This window comes from Jatropha curcas, chromosome 1, assembly GCF_041381405.1.
Source record: "Jatropha curcas cultivar XTBG-Jc1 chromosome 1, XTBG_Jcur_1.0, whole genome shotgun sequence".
Classification (NCBI taxonomy): Eukaryota; Viridiplantae; Streptophyta; class Magnoliopsida; order Malpighiales; family Euphorbiaceae; genus Jatropha; species Jatropha curcas.
The window spans coordinates 13,633,623-13,650,201 of record NC_143151.1 but is presented as its reverse complement, the minus strand read 5'-3'; positions in this window follow the sequence as shown (position 1 = coordinate 13,650,201).

Genomic DNA, 16,579 nt, shown 5'->3' with positions numbered 1-16,579 from the left:
TATTCTTCTTCTACTCCAATTCTGAATTAATCTGTTGCATCAATGCATTCACGTCATCAATTTGGCAAATAAAACTGCCTTAATTAAATATGATTAAGCTTAAATGCCCGGTTAATTAATAATCGTGGTATTAAAGTCTAAATCCGACAATATTGGCTAAAGTATCTGGTCAATTAATGACTATGGTATAATCGCCTTTATTTCGAACAGTCCGGCTTAAGTCCAATTAATCAATAATTGTGGCTAAATAGCCTTAATTAAACACGTTTTTTTTGGCAATAAATTGTCTATATTGCAATTCAATTGATCACTTTTGGCAAACAAATTGCCTATAAGTGAGATTAACTATATTTAGCGACAAATCGCTTAAATCGAAGCTTTGGCAAAATGCCTTGAATTAATCAATCTTTTGGCTAAAAGCCTTAAATCACTCATTTTGGCGACAATCGCCCAATCAGCACTTTTGGCAAACAAATTGCTTAAATCAACTCATTTTGGCTAAAAGCCTTCAAATAATCAATTTTGGCGACAATCGCCTAAATCACATCAACTTTTGGCAACAAATTGCCCAAATCAATTTTTTTGGCTAAAAGCCTTAAATAAACACTTTTGGCAACAAACGCCTAATCAAATCAATCAATTCTTGTCCAAATGCCTAAACAAAATGCACGAAGCATACACACACTCATGCATTAAGCATACCCATTCAAAGCCCTTTTAAGAAGGCCTATCGAACTACGTCGACTTTGATCTTCCATTCAAACGGAAGTACGTAGGCACGTTCGGGATTTAACCCCAAGCGGCAAGTCGAAATCACTTAAACATTTCATTGGTCCAATTACATCATTTACATTGCAAAGCATACATTCATTGGTTAGTTCATCAGCATGACATAGTCTCGGGATCCACCTCGGGTTCGAAGATTGTGCCTTAAACATTGGGATAATTAATCTAGTAATTAGGTTAATTAAAATTGGAGTCAACTTAGGGTTTTTTCCTAGTTTACCCTAAAATAATTAAACAAGGTGGCGACTCACATATTCACGTGCATTTCTGCCCTTAGTCATATGCATTATATGCCTAGTATTCGGGGGAGGGGTTCACAATTTCTTATATAGATAGCAATATATTCTTTAATCATTTTCACCAAGTTTTTAATTTTTTTTATTATTTTTTTTTAATTTTTCAAATATAAAATTAAAATCTTCAAAAATATTTTTTCCTCTCTAAATTTAATAAGAGTATCATGGTTAATCCCAACATTTCTCTTTCCTATTCGTACTTTTATATATATCACTATTATTATAAATTAAAATTCCTAATTTAATACATATAGAAACTCTTTAATTTATATCTATATATCTGTATATACATATAATCCTTTTGCCAAAAAAAAAAAAAAAATTCAAAAAGCTCATGTGGTATTCTGTTCTTTAAGCTTTCCCTTTTTTCTTTTTTTATAAATTTTTTAATTTTTAAGTATTTTTCCTTTTTTTCAAATTTTATTATCATTGATAATCCTTCTAAATGTTTTCAAATAATAATTAATTAATATATATTTAATAATTATGATAATGTGTGAAACTTAAATGCATACTTAAATTAAATTTGACCAAAAATGCATTATTTTTCCCCTGAACTTTTTTCAAATTATCATCTGTGCCCCTTAACTTTGCGAGGGATCGCTTGCATATCTTAACTCATTCTTTTTTTTTTTTTTTATCTATTATACCCTTATTGGTCCAATCAGTAAGGTACGTTAATACACTTCAAAAGTCACGCGTAAAGGTTGTCATTCTCATACAGTTGGCATTTTTAATTATTAATTCATTTACTTTTTCTCTCCTCCATCTCTCCTTTCTCTATGTCTTTTTTTTCTTGCAATTCTTGAAGCTATAAATCTGTGGAGAAGAAAAGGTTCTTGCTTTCTCAATTTGAATTTTTTTCTCTTTTTCTCTTTCCCTTTCTCACTCACTCTCTCTCTCTCTCTCTCTCTCTCTCTCTCTCTCTCTCTCTCTCTCTCTCTCTCTCTCTCTCTCTCTCTCTCTCTCTCTATCTCTCTATAGAATTGTTTTTCATTTTTTTTTATCTTTCTATTTATCTCTCCATGATTATTTGATGATGGATTTTTGGGTTTAATCTGATTTGTATATCTCTTCCCTTATCAATTTCATTTTTTAGTTTTAATATTTTGGTTCAATCTAAAACCTTCAATTTTTTGGTTTAATTTTTTATCTTTCAATCTAATTTCTATATCTCTCTTTCTCAATTTTCATTTTTTTTAATTGTAATCTCCATTTCCTTCTCAAAATGTAAAAATCCTAAATAATTTATAAATCACAGCAAGCAGAAAAAAGGAGAAATAGATATACGAAGAAGGAAAGAGAAGGCGATGAAACGACAAGAATTGATAAGTGGAAAAATGGAAAAGAAGATTTAAAGAAGAAAGGAAAAGGGGGTGAAAATGATACATCTTTTCAATCTTTCAACATATATCTCTTTAATTGTCTTTCTTCTTCTTCTTTTCAATTTTCTCTTCTTCTCCTCCTTAATTTCTTTACCATAAAGTTTCTGAAAATTTGATTTTGGATCCTTAAAATCCCTAAAATCAATTTTTCGCAGCTTAGCACCTCCACCATTGTTGCACAGGTCGAAACTGGAAAGGGAGAGACTGGCGAAGACGCGTGTAACGGCCCAGCCCATGTGTGATATTGTCCGCTCTGGGCCCTACGGCCCGTACGGTTTTGTTCTTGGGGGAAATGAGAAACTTCCCAGGAGGTCACCCATCCTAGGATTTCCGTTAAGCGAGCACGCTTAACCCTGAAGTTCTGTCAACTCTCCAGCCATTTCACCACCAAAAGGCATCACACATGTTTTAAACCGCCCACCTTAAGTACATCACTTTCCTCTCGCACTTAACCGATGTGGGATTCGCCTAAGGTGAGTGCACTGTCACTACAGCCACCGCTCACAGCCACCGCTCACCCTCCCTTAGGGACTCAGCGTCCTCGCTGAGGTTTGCCCCACCACCGGTCAGAGGAGCGAGGCTTCAGCTCTGATACCAATTGTAACGGCCCAGCCCATGTGTGATATTGTCCGCTCTGGGCCCTACGGCCCGCACGGTTTTGTTCTTGGGGGAAATGAGAAACTTCCTAAGAGGTCACCCATCCTAGGATTTCCGTTAAGCGAGTACGCTTAACCCTAGAGTTCTTTCAACTCTCCAGCCATTTCACCACCAAAAGGCATCACACATGTTTTAAACCGCCCACCTTAAGTACATCACTTCCCTCTCGCACTTAACCGATGTGGGATTCGCCTAAGGTGAGTGCACTGTCACTACAGCCACCGCTCACAGCCACCGCTCACCCCCCCTTAGGGACTCAGCGTCCTCGCTGAGGTTTGCCCCACCACCGGTCAAAGGAGCGAGGCTTCAGCTCTGATACCAATTGTAATGGCCCAGCCCATGTGTGATATTATCCGCTCTGGGCCCTACGGCCCGCACGGTTTTATTCTTGGGGGAAATGGGAAACTTCCCAGGAGGTCACCCATCCTAGGATTTCCGTTAAGCGAGCACGCTTAACCCTGGAGTTCTTCCAACTCTCCATCCATTTCACCACCAAAAGGCCTCACACATATTTTAAACCGCCCACCTTAAGTACATCACTTCCCTCTCGCACTTAACCGATGTGGGATTCGCCTAAGGTGAGTGCACTGTGAGTGCACTGTCACTACAGCCACCGCTCACAGCCACCGACCACTATAATGGCAAGATTATGTTCTGAGTTATTCATGAGAGTTGTTGCCCTGTGTCTTGAGACTTCTCGGGTTTTGGATTGGTTTAATTTGAGTGTTTGGTTAAGTAGGAATTTAATAAACATTGGACTTAGTTCTGCTGAATCGGGTCTAGACTGTTGGTCTGTGTTCCTAGCTTCTGTTTACCATCTTACACATTGATCTGGGCTGTGGTCCCTTCACAACATTTGTAGAATTTTGTCTTAGCTTTCTAATGAATCTAATTGCATTCAATTTGGAGACCTATAACTCAAGTTATATCTTAAAAACACAGCATAGGTCAAGGTTATTTTAATGCTGGAAATTTCCTATGCCTTGAATCATAGGTTTATTTGGATAAATAGATGTATGAATCATGTGTGATGATGTTCTCTGGATTATTTGTATGTTTGAGGATTTATTTGACAAAAATAAGATATAAATTTGAAAAGTGTTATTGTGGATATGTTTAAATGGATATAAATGGGAAAAATTGTTGGAAATTTTGGGATAAAGTGTGGAATTAGTTTAGATAATGCATGTTGAGGATAGAAATTGATACCTTGGTGCATAAGAGTTATGTTAGTATGCTTGTTTGGAGAAGAAAATTCCTCCCCTTGGTTTTCATTAAGAGGCCAAACCACTTTAGGGTGGTAAGGCTTACTTAATTATTTTTTTTGTATGGTATGCTATCTACATATATATGACATAAGTATGATTATTTTGATAACTTTCATATGTTTAGAGTTTTAAAAAAAAATGGGTATTTAAGGTGTATGTGCTTTGAATTTTGAATAAGGAAAGTATGATTTTATATGATAAGAAGTTTCTTATGATAAATTTCATAATGACATTAAGAAAGTTTTAAAAGAAAAGGAATTTATGAGAAATTTTCCTATATTAAGCATATATATTTGAAATATTTCCTTTGAAGAATGTGGTGATTTTTGTAAGTTGTAAGTTGAGAAATTTTGAAATGATGGGTATTAAGTAATGAAGTGTTTTTGATTAAGAATTTTGAGTAAATAATAAAGTCCTTTGTAAAAGAATGATTTTGATTTGGGCTCTACTATGCATGATTGAAATGTGGTATGATGAGATTGATTTTGTTATGCAAAGCTATGATCATATGCTAGGGTTATCAGTCCTTATAAATAGGCGGACGTGCTTATTTGTGTGATGGGGGTGGTGCTTTCATAGGCCACGATTGTGTGATGGGGGTGGCGCTTTCATAGGCCACAATTGTGTGATGGGGGTAGTGCTAACATAGGCCACGATTGTGTGATGGGGGTGGTACTAATATAGGCCACGATCAAATCTGCTTATGTTCATTCTGTATTAATACGAGCCCTAACTAAAGACTGAATATATTTGTATTTATAATCGTCTTATTGCTTTCAAAGTATTTGAATTAAACGAATGAGATCATATTATTTTAGTAAACCTTACTTTGGAAATTAATGATTATGCTATCAAATGAATTTTCAAATCATGATATTTCGGTACATGGTTTTAAAAATAAATAGTATATGTATTGGTATAATAAATGTGCAAGTAATGAATTTATGAGTTGAAAGAATTAAATTCCTTATGTTATTAATTAATAGTTTATTTGATATTTCTTTTGCTATAAATGTAAATGTACGTTGAAATTTAATGATTTTATGTAATTTGTGTTTTAAGTAAGTTGTTATTGCAACTTTAGTAAGTATGTGAATTATGAGCACCACTGAGTTTTATACTCAGCGAATTGATTTTTATCACGCGCAGGTTAAAGACTGTGGTTGCTGCTTGAAGACTAGAAGAGTAGCATGAGAGCAAAAGTGACTATTGTGGTAGTAGTAGATTGAGTTTTTTGTAATTAAGAATTATGACATGTATAAGTATTATATTTTCGGAGATTATGTTATTTGAATAACTTAAGCATGTAAGTAGCAATTATGTTGGTGTATATATATTCGGAGATAAGCATAAAATTCATTAAATGATTGAATATAAAATATTTCAAGAGAGTTGATATGATTCGTTTATTAAGACTTGATATATATACTGAATGCAATTAATTGATGAATATTAAAATGCTATTGAGGATTTATATAGTTATGAAAATATAGAAGTGTTGTTGTGTTATGATGATTATTTGGAGATGTTGGGAGTTTGGAGTTTACTTGGGAGTGTATTGTATTCACATGTTTGGCGAGCTCAGTTTTTAAAGGGAAATTCTTACAGTAGTTCTGTAGGATTTTTTCCAATCTATTTTTCAAAAAAAAAAAAAAAGAGATGAAAACGAAAGGAAATGATTATCCATAAAAAAAAAAAAAATATTACTCGCTAAACTTGTGAATACTCAATTACTTCTACTTCAGAATCTAATTTTATGATTTTTATGTTAAGTTAAGACGGTGTCTCTGGCACCGAATGTGGCATCCGTCGTCGGGTCTCACGGGACTGGGCGGAGGGTATTACAAGGCGACAACGGTAGGTTTAGGTTGATAAAAAAAGTAGATAGGGAGGAGGCGAAAGTGGAGAGAGAGGAGTTGGTGCTGGCCGGACACAAGGAAATGATCGGAAAAAAAAAATAAAAATGGAGGGGAGGGCTATGCACAATCGGGGAGAAGGGAGAAGATAGATTTATGTTGGGGCTAGTTTGGGTTGATTAAAGTTTGGTTTGACCCAAATCATGGGTTTTTACTTGGTTTTTCAATTGGTTTGGGGATTTCTAATATGTTTAAATTGGTTTAGCACATATAAATGCCACGTGGAGTAAAGTATGCAATTGTTTTTTTTTAAAAAAAAAAAAACCATGTAAAAGCAATTATATTTCACACTCAATTCTGTGACTGAATGGGTGTGTAAAAGATACAAAAAAAATTAAATTCAGGTGCATATTAGGTTCTTTGCAAAGTTGAAGTTGACAAATAGTTAAAATGAAAAAGTTCAGTGGAGATTTTATGCATTTGGCCAATTAAATTTTGAAATCTAATCATTATCCATTTATATCGATCGTTATACAGAATTCTTAAATATTTTAGCTATTGCATTTTATACATTGTGAGTTTCAATAACAGAGAAGAATTTAGATAAATAAGGCTCAATTACAGTTGCAAATGCAGAAGAAAACAAAATAGGCATAGTAAGTAACAGAGTTTCAATTTGATTGCTAATTATTCTTTGCTTATTTATGTCTTTTTTATTTTTTAACTGTTAATATTGGTGTTAAGTTTTAGTATTATAGGTTTTTGTTCATCTTCTTTCTTATTCTCTCCTTTCCGTCTCTTTAGAAGTAATATTAACTATCTTTTATCTTCTGATCTTTGTTTATATTATATATCTATTTAATATATAATATATATTATATATCTATTTGATAGACTGTGATCAATTAAATTCAATATATATATAAATTTATCCTTTTTATTTGAATGTATTATTTTTTTTAATTTTACTTTTTTATCTATATTATTTCGATAAATTTAACTATATTATTTTATCTATATACACATCTTCTTTGAGTTATGAAGAATTACGTGGATAGATGCAATATCTGATTGTATCTCTCTATATTCTACATCTATTATATATCTATGTATATTTCTATTTTTTTTTAAAGAATCTATATTTCTATATATTGAGTCAAAAGCATACAAAAAAGTATTCCATATATAAATTACTTCATTATAAAAGTTTAGTATTCTATTTATTTATTCAATTTATTTTTTGAAAAAAATAAATAGACGTAGAATTTGAACTTCACGATTGGATAATAAGAGTTATGATTTACAAGATTTAAAAATAATTGAATTTAAAAAGTAAGAATTATTTTTTCTAAGAATAAGAATTAATTGATAAGTTTAAATGTGATTCTTATTGATAAGAAAATATTTGATCTCTTTCTAAAATTTGAAATTAATTTAATTAATTTATTTTATTTTATTTTTTTCAATTTTCGATTTCATTTTATCTTATTTTATTGCAAGGAAAAATGATTCATGGTACCATTTGAATAATTATAATGTGTATCAAATAAAGAAATCCGCGCAAGAGCGGAACTTCACCTAGTTAATATAATAAGAATATCTTAATGAATAATTATTAAAATATATATGTGAAATTCTAATACAATTTTTATTCACTAATATTATGAATTTCTAATATAATAGAAATTCTAAATAAAAATAATATTATGAATTCAATATATAAAAATAAATATATATTAAAACTAAAAATTTAAATTGAATATTTCTAAATAGGAATTGTAGGATCCAATATATACTTTATAATATTTAATAATAATAACATAAAAAATTTATACATATATATATATATATATATATATATTCTGTTCATTTATTATGTAATGTAGTTTTTTATTAATTTTTATATATACTCAAAAATATTAATTTTTATATTAATAAAAACTTAAGAATATAATAACAATGCTTGCGTAGTTGAAAAATTTTTCCTACGTATATTCATATTCACATGATTATATATATAATTGAAATTTATAATTATATATATACATATATATTTATAAAAATAAATAATAAAAATTATTCTATTAATTTATACATAGAGAAATTAAAGATTATACTTACCACAAGAAAAAGACATGATTGCAAACTCAATAATTTCAAATTAGCAAAAGTTTAATGTAATAATTCTTAGTAAAAGGCAACAAATTTTAATAGTAAAAAAAAAAAAGCAATTAAAACCAAACATATATACAATGGTATGATAGGACAAATTTCTAATTAGAATGAGAATAAATTTATAATATTAATATAATAAAAACAATAAATTGATATCATATTAGAATAGGATTAAAGTCAACTTCTAATTAGAATGAGATTAAATTTATAATATTCATATAATAATTAAGACAAAAATTAAAAAAAAAAAAAACATGTGGCGTGCCAGCCCATATCAAAAAACAAGAAGTTAAAAAAAAAACTATAATTATTGGATTAATAAATTTAATATTTTATATTATAATATATTTAAATGATAAGATATTAAATCATAGTTTTTTCTTTTTTTTTTTTACATGTATAAGAATTTCAAAAGTTTCCTAATTAGAATATAACTACTAGTTAATCCCAATGTTTCTTTTTCTTATTCCTACTTTTATATATATCACTATTATTATAAATTAAAATTTCTAATTTAAATACAAATAGAAACTTTTTAATTGATATAATAAGAATATGTTAGTGAATAATTATTAAAATATATATTTGAACTTCTAATACAATTTTATTCACTATTATTATGAATTTTTAATACAATGGGAATTACTAAATAAAAATTATATTATGAATTCAATATATAAAAATAAATATATATTAAAATTAAAAATTGAATTTGAATATTTCTAAATAGGAATCATATTAGAATCCAATATATACTTTATAATATTCAATAATAGTAATATATATAATATTATATATAAAATATGTAATATATATATTTTTTCAATTCAATTTTTATATAATGTAATTTTTTATTAATTTTTTTATATTAATGAAAATCTAATGATATAATAATAATGTTACGAGATTGAAAGAATTTTCCTACGTATATTCATATTCACATGATTATATATACAATTGAAATTTATAATTATATATATATATATATATAATAAAAAAAATATTTTGTTAATTTGTAAACAGAGAAAGTTAAGATTATACTTATCACAAGAAGAAGACATTATTACAAACTCAATTATTCTAAATTGCAAAAACTTGATGTAATAATTCTTGATAGTCAAAGACAATAAATTTTTAATAGTCAAAAGCAATTAAAATTAAACATATATATAGTGGTATGATAAGAGAAATTCCTAATTAGAATGGGATTAAAAATTTATAATATTAATATAATTGATAGGCATTATTTTATAGTATTTTTAATATTGTTTTTACTGAGATTTTTAATATTTTTAATTAGTTTTATTTATGTTTTTGTTCAAAGCTTCCTTAAATCATATTTCACTTGATCATGAGCAATTTTGTAGGATTTTTTTTATAGAAAATCAGCTAAAAATGCAGAAAAGACTGTACTCAAGCCGTGCCAGATAGCACGCCCGTGCTGAAGACCAGATTCGCTTTGGGCCGAGAATGTCAGTTTCAACCCATACCGCTTGCATGGACCCGCATGAGATACTTTTCTGATGTGTCAATCAAGTTTAAATCCTATTTAGATGCTAGGAGAGTCCTAATTGAAAAGAAATACAAAGCCTAACAGTTTCATATTTCCAAAAGATTTCTTACTTAATAAAGATTCACTTTCCTAAACGAACACGAAGATATTCCAGAAAGTCTATATAAATAGAAAGACTAGCCATAGTCAAGAAAAATCGATTCATTGTATATTCCATCTTTGGTTCTATAATCTTTTATTCTATTATTTTTCTCTCTTTAAGATTTCAAGTAATCAAGATTTGTGTCAAGATTCAAGGAAGCCGTTCATGTTATTTGACTAATTTTTATCTCTAAACTCTGAATCTTGTTTTTACTTTTCATTATTCACATTGATTATGGAATTATTATCAAGTTTAATTGAGTTTTATTTAATTACCTTGTCGAACTAAACTTTTATACTAGAGATTTGATGTAGCTTAATTTCTTTTTCCAATTTATAATATTAGATTTATTTTTCTTTGTTCAAAGTATAATTTATTATTGAACTTAATGCTTCCAGGCCTAGTTCTCTCCTGAATTGATTTATTTCATTAATCATTATCGGGAGAAGGGTTTTTGATATGAAAAAGGTAATAAATTACATGAGAATAATAACTTGATGCGGAAGCTATATGGTTTGACTCATGGGGGTTTTCATAAGTTAACAACCTTTGGTTATGAATTCATAAGCAAATCATAAAATTTAAGGATTTAATTCATGTTTGATTGCACTATTGAAAGATAAGTGATTAGACCAGGTTAAAATAGCTAACAATACATCGGGAGAGCTTGTTAGTGATTTTATGATTGTTTCCCCAACTTAAACAATTAAAATTGATTAACGAACTAATAAAATAAATTAGATAGAATTAAGTGAAGTCAAAGTCCCTAGTAGTTTTTAATCCTTGATTTCTTTTAATCAAAAATTGGTTGCTTGATTTTTTTTTGTTATCTTTTATTTGTTGAATTTAATTTCTTAAAATAATTTTCCTAAATTGCCATTTAAATAATAGTAGGTTAACATAAATTTGGTACTTGTTATACAATTCTCAAGGGAACGATACTCTACTCATTCTATATTACTTGTTGCGATTAGTACACTTGCGAAAATCATTGCCAATAATAAAAATAATAGATTGATAATATTAGAATAAGATTAAAGTCAAATTTCTAATTAGAATGAAATTAAATTTATAATATTAATATAATAAATAAGACTAAATTATGCTTCAATCAACTGATAAAATTAAAAGTCTATAGGAGCATTTTAAGAACCCAATATTCTCCATTCGTACTTTTATATAGATTATAGATTATAGATAAAAGTTGAAACAAAAAAAAGATTCAACGTTCTCAATTCCTTCGTTTTTTTATTTGTATTGTTTTCACTCTATTATTCAAGCTGGTCAAATACTTGCCATTCTTCTTCTCTTATTTCGCTCATTAAAGGAAACTTTTCCTCTTTAAAGTGCTTTTGAGTTTAAAAAATAACTAACTGAAGAATGAATACAAAATAAAAAGGAAGCAAAAGACATAAAAAGAATTTTAAATTGTTAGATCTGCCTCGATCCATGAGAAGCTATGTATGGAAGAAAAGTTCTTAATTCCAGACGATATTGTTCGATATTATGGATATCAATTTTGACTCATTCATTTCTAACCTCAATTTGCTATGATGACGAATAATTTCATTTATCATTTTATAGTTCTATGAATGTTTTATTGTAATAATTCTTTTATACGTGTTTGTTTGGAACATTCACTAAGGTTAATTTTATCTTTCTCTTCAAAAAATATTAATTTTAGCTAACTTCGTTTTCTTATTGAGAAATAGTAATTCTTTCTTTTCATTTCTTTAATTTATATATATATATATATAAAAGCAAAAAAATAGTTTAAAAATGTTGACTTGGCGCTCTGCTTTTTTAACGATCTATTTTTTCTTTTTTTAGAAACTTCTGAGTTTTTTCTTTTTTTCAGCAATCTTTTTTTTTTTTTTAAGAATTTTGACCGTTTTCTTTTTTTTTTTTGTTTGCATAAATAACTTTTTTTAATTAACATTCTACTATAAACGTTATCCATATTGATTTTACCTTATCTATATTAAATTATTTAAATTTAAATTGTAAAGCTTTATCTTTAAATTTGTTTCTCGTAATCTACTCATCTTTATCTCATTATCTCTATAAAAGTCCATTTTTTTTCTCACGTCTTTTATGGTCACAGGAGATTCCACGAGGCCACTAAGTTAAGCACTGCAACTAGGTACCATTAGAAATTACACTTTGAATTTGGAAGAGTTTTTAACTCTATGATTATGTTATTAAACAATGATTTTAGTTTTGAATTGTTTTCGTTGTCTTAAGCTTATAATTTTGTATTGTTAATTTATGGTGGTGTCATTTTAGTATTTTGTACGAAGAAATATGTTAGAGGTGTATTATATGGATGAATTTATTGATCTTATGATCAAAGATGAAAAGACTAGGATTTGCTGGATTTCGTGTTGATCATTTGCAGGATTTCTGCAAAGATAAGCTTGAGAAGGGTCTTAGTATCAATGCTGAGAGAAGGCAGCAAAATTGAACCATGTACTTATTCTTAATGTATTGGATGATCTTAGGTGCTAAAATAAAAAGTATAAAATTATTGTATATAAAAAATGATATATTTTTTATGATAATATTTTAATTTAATACGTTTTGGTGGTCTAAATTTTTGAAACATTTTATTTATATAAAACTAATTATACCAATTAATTTTCTAAATCTAAATTAAATGAATTAGTTTCAACTTTTATGTGAAGTCATAACACACTCTTAATTATGTGTTTTGATAAGAAATAAGTTCTAAGACCTATAACTAATTAAGGAGGTTTAATCATATCATTCAGTTTTCTAAGTTAAAAATTTCGGCCCTTGCTACTAAATACAATATTTTCAAATTTACATATAATTTTAATTCTACATCAAATTTTCTAGAAACATAAGGAGTATCTTTATAAGATCTATCCGTTATGGGTTTTATATGTAAAGAGTTTGTTTAACTTGATTGAAATTAAATGTCTAATAATTTAAAATTTAATTTTATTCTCTAAATTATTAGAAATCAATCACAACCTGCCAATAATTTTATTTTAAAAAATTAATATTTATTTAAAATAACTATATATATCTTAGTTTTTAAATTTTTTACTTTATCTTTTTTATTTTATGATTGTATTAATTAAAATATTTTATTAGTTAATGAGCAAGGTAGTATTTGCAGTGAATCCCTTGTTATGCAGTCATGCATATAGATTATCTATAACAACACAATACATTAAATTTCAAATTTTAATTTTAAAGATTTTTTAAATTTTAGATTATCTCATTTAAATTTTAAAGATTTTTCAAACATAAATAATTATTTAAATAAAAATTTATATACCCCAACTAAATTGCTTAAAATTTGAAATAATAATAATAATAATAATAATATTAAAATATTATGATATATATTTATACAATTGAAAACGTATATATATGGATGACATCTCTTTATCTTTTTATTTTATAATATTACATAAGCTTACATAAAGTGTGTATGTTAACTTTTTATTTTTTACATGAAATTTTTTTTCTTGATTTTTTTTTTTACAACTTTCTTAAATATAGAATTTTTTTACAAAAATTAATTGATAATTCATATTATGTAAAACTTCCGTACTATATGAATCTCAAAATCTTACAATATTTTAGAATAAATCAAAATCTTATAATATTTGAATCTAGATTTTGCTCTTAATTTATATTTTAGAATTTTTTAAATGGAAATCTTATGTTATTTATTCCATAATAATTATTTTTATTATTTCATTTATAAATTTTGAGATTGTAATTAAGTGAATTATAATTAAAGTTTCAGCAAAATTTTTTTATTTCACATATCTTTTATTATTCCTATAATTTTCTTTTTAAGAAAGTTGTCATTCACAAAATTTAATCTCTTAATTTAACATTTACAAATATTATATATATAATTTAAAAATTGAAGGGAAAAAAATAATCGAGTCATGACAGTTTTCATGACACTTGCTCTAACAAGTGTGTGTGTGTCTATATATATATATATATATATATATATATATATATATAAAGTAAAATTTTTGATGTTAAATAATTATTCTATTGTTAAATATATAATATTTGTCACAAATATTATATATACATGGTGTTAAATATAGAGCGTATAAATTTATATTTATATATAAATTTACTATCTCTGTTCTATATATAAACGTGACAAATATTTTGAAACAAACTATTTTCTTAAATGTGACAAATATTATGGAGCAGAGATAGTATTTGATTTGAAATAATGTTGATACAAAAATACATGATATAGTTGTTTGAAATTTGATGTAGTCATATTCAATTCCTGGAATTGAATTCCTAAAATTGAAAATCTACATTTTTTTCATTCCAAACATAAAAATATAGATTTCTAAATGAATTCCATAAAACTTTTTGAAATTCATTTATTTCAAACAGGAAGTAAGTAAAATTTTATAAATTCTACTTTGACCAATTGTACATTTTGGCTTATAAATTTCACCGCTGAATACTTCAATTTGCAAATTGTTAAATATTATAAATTTTAAATTTAGATCAATTAAATATTTATTAAATAACTGAAAAAAATGTGAAAATTATTATTCTAAAACGTATGAAAGAATTTCAAAATGTAAGCTAATGGAATCGACAGCTGATTAGAACTCCAATTAGTTGTCAATTGTTGATTAAAACGTGTACCAAACACCTAGAACTTAGTTATTGGGTATGAAATCAACCATCTAGGGTTGCACATGAGCCGTTGTTACCTGACCCAATCCGAGTGACCCAACCCAACACGACAGGTTTGAAGACATAATGGTTTGGGTCTCAACCCATAAATAATATATGTATGTGCAATTATAAATTATTTAGCTAATTTGATTTGATTTATAGTTTTGAATATAAATACTAAATTATTTACATATATAGTAGATATTGACTTTTAAATCATTGTTTTTTTTTCTTTAGTATAAACCTGTTAGCTATTGCCGCTATTGGAATCTATTGTAATTTATTGTTATTAAGTATTTTTAATTTTACTGGTTGTCTTTTTATTAAAAAATTTAATTTTTCATTGTTGATTATGATTATTATGATGATAATAATGATCATGTTAAAACATTTAATTTTAATATTATTATTGAAATATACTTGTAGTTTGTGAAAATTATTGTATTTAAATTTCTAAATATATTTAATTTTCTTAGTAATTTTCTTTTAACTAGTTGTATTTTATTTAAAAATAATTTTATTATTATCATTTATTTAACATGCGGTTTACATTAAATTTATACCCAATCCAACCCGTTTATACCCTGCGGATTCACGCATTTAATGGGTTGGGTTGAGTAAAAAAATTTTTGACACGCACGTATGGGTTAGGTACTTTAAATCAATAAATCCGACCCAATCCGACCACGTGCAGCCCTACAATTATCACCTGCATGAATTACCTGAACCAAACGCCCTCTAAGCCAGTAAGATTTTAGGTTGGTTTAGTGTTTAGAAAATTCAATTGTAATTCACTATTGACAGAAAGTATATGTTTTTTAAATTTATATATTGACTAATCGAATTCTTTTAGGTCCAAAAAATGGTCAAAATTATTTCAAAAAATCAAATTAAAAATTGAGCTGAATTGATTTAATTACGTAAGAGTCTTTTCTTCTTTGAAAAGATTCAATTAGTGATGCGTCCCACATCGCCCGCGGAGTACATCCTGGGCTAGTGTATAAGGCTGGGTTCAGTTCTTCCCCTACGAGCTAGCTTTTGGGGCGAAGTTAGGGGTCCAGATCCTTATCATTTGGTATCAGAGCTCTGGCTTCGTGGGGTCGGTGTCTCATGGGGTTCGTCAGAACGCCGACTGAGGCAGTCAGGTCTTATGGGGGTGGGGATGATGCGTCCCACATCGCCCGCGGAGTACATCCTGGGCTAGTGTATAAGGCTGGATTCAGTCTTTCCCCTACAAGCTAGCTTTTGGGGTGAAGTTAGGGGTCCAGATCCTTATCAATTAGACTAAATCGGACCAATTTTGAATGCTTATATAGTTGGAATATCATACACTTAACACTTTGCTATTTATATAATAAACTAGTTGTAATTCTGCGCTTTGCGCGTGAGTATTAATAAATTGTTTGAAACTTAATCGGAAGGGTTTTTGAGAAAAGAAATTAAAATAATAATAAATTATGAAAAAATTGGAATAGAAAGATCTTAGTGTCAATCTCTGAGATAACCTGCTACTTGTAGCTAAGGTAGATCAAGGCCAGGACCCAAGTTCAGTTGAACTAAACCATGTTGACTTTTGGGTGCAAGTACACAAGATCCCAACTGGGATGGTGTCTGAGAACTTTGGAAAGCAGATTGGGAACTTCATTGGCCAGTATGTATCCTATGACCAATCAAACAATACGGTTGCGTCTCGGAGGTACATAAGAATCAGGACTACGGTGGATGTTCGCCAGCCCCTCAAGAGGTGGAAGAAGTTCAGGAATAAAGATGGGACTATTTTTCAGGTTGAATTCATGT